This window comes from Aegilops tauschii, unplaced genomic scaffold (assembly GCF_002575655.3).
Source record: "Aegilops tauschii subsp. strangulata cultivar AL8/78 unplaced genomic scaffold, Aet v6.0 ptg000981l_obj, whole genome shotgun sequence".
Classification (NCBI taxonomy): domain Eukaryota; kingdom Viridiplantae; phylum Streptophyta; class Magnoliopsida; order Poales; family Poaceae; genus Aegilops; species Aegilops tauschii.
Window position 1 is genome coordinate 247 of NW_027333197.1, and position 2,254 is coordinate 2,500.

Sequence of the window (2,254 nt, forward strand, 5' to 3'; positions counted from 1 at the left end):
TCTACCCAAACTTTTTTGGTTCACCCCAACATTACCCACTTGTCCGACTGTTGCTAAGCAGTTTTGGGATACTAAACGGACCTCCCCAGATGGTAATCTTAAAGTGGCCGATTTACCCTCTTTTGCAATGAGTTTCGCTACAGCACCTGCTGCTCTAGCTAATTGCCCACCCCTTCCACGTGTGATTTCTATGTTATGCATGGCCGTGCCTAAGGGCATATCGGTTGAAGTAGATTCTTCTTTTCTCTCAAAAAACCCCTTCCCAAACTGTACAAGCTTCTTCCAAAGCATACGGCTTTCTAGATGTATATGACGATCTCTAGACAGATGGATCTTATATGAATCATATGATGAAGTACCACATGAGTGGATATATAGGAAAGGAATCCAAATCTGCCGAATCGCTCATGTTATGATCTTCTACATCCTAGGTCTCTGCGTTCCGTCATCTGGCTTATGTTCTTCATGTAGCATTCAGATCGAATGACTCTATGAAATTACGTCGATACTTCCACATATTATGGGTAACGTAGGAGACATCCCTATTTTCCCCCGGGGGTCTTAATTACCACTGCTTAGCTTTCAATTTGCCTCTGACCATCAAATTAAATGTGAATAACCCGTCCTCCTCTCTTTGAAACAAGGGGCGCTTCCGGTTCTGTGCGTGCTTCAAACAATTTTGTCTTCTCCATATTACCATATCTCTAGAGCCAATAATTTTCTATGAGGAACTACTGAACTCAATCACTTGCTGCCGTTACTCAACAGTTTTCTGTTGAGGTCTATCCCGTAGAGGTAGTCAAATTGGATCAGTGATCGATTTCTAGGTTTCGTCGTAAACCTAATTGGTTACTTCCAATTACGTAAATCAATAGTTCAAACCGCACTCAAAGGTAGGGCATTTCCCATTGATATAGGAACTTTTGTACCAGAAACAATAGTATCTCCAATTATAGCCCCTCTGGGATGTAAAATATATCTCTTCTCACCATCCCCATAGTGTATGAGACAAATGTATGCATTTCGATTAGGGTCGTATTCTATGGTTACGATTCTACCAGATATGTCTTTTTGATTCCGTCGAAAATCTATTTTACGGTATAGGCGCTTATGACCTCCCCCTCTATGCCTTGCGGTAATGATTCCTCTGGAATTACGACCTTTACCACAACGGTGCCGTCCATGGATCAAATTATTTCGTGGATTGGATTTCACTTGCCTGTCTACGGTTCCCTTGCGTGTGCTCGGGATAGGTGTTTTGTATAAATGTTTCGCCGTATTATTAAGTATTCTCCTTTAGTTTTTTTCTCTATCTAGAAGTGGAATAGAATAACCCGGTTGAAGGGTAATGATCATACGTCTGTAATGCATTGTATGGCCCAGAATAGGTCCTATTCTTCTACCTTTTCCAGGTAGTCGATGGCTATTCACAGCTACCACCTTAACACCAAAGAAGAGTTCGACCCAATGCTTTATTTCTGTCTTAGTGAATCCCGATTCGACATTAAAAGTATATTGATTCTTTCCCAATAAACGAAGACTTTTTTCTGTAAATACTGCGTATTTGATTCCATCCATAAATCGACTTTCCCTCCTATGCTCTGAGTTCCAGTATCGATAAGAATTCGAGTTCTTATTGTTCTTATGTTATGGTATGAATATACCATACCAATTCGTTATGTATGGATGATGGATGAGATTCCATGGATAGAGAGCCAGTTCCAATAGACTTATGGAATGTTCCCGTTCGTGTGCATCCAGCAGGAATTGAACCCGCAAATTTACCAATTATGAGTTGGGCGCTTTAACCATTCAGCCATGGATGCTTAACAGGGATCATCGTACATCGTAAATAACCAATTTTCATATAGAAAGACATATCATAGAAAAATGAAATCGAAAATATTCCGAGATGGCAAATATTCGGAGATGACTATGAAAACACCTCTCTGGATCCTCGAATTGAAAGAGAGATTGAGAGGGATCAAGAATCCTAATTCTCGCTATTTGGAATGGATCCAATTCTATTGAGTCTGACTCATAGTGATCATTTCTCTTTAGCAAAGAATGACCTTGGTTATCAAAGGATTGAACAACCGGGATCCATTTACTTATGATACCTAGTTGGCATTGATAACAAGGATCTAATGAATTATGAGTTTAATAGATCCTCTTTAGCAGAAAGACGTATATTCCTTGCTCATTATCAGACAATCACTTATTCCCAAACCTCGTGTGGGACTAATCGTTTTCA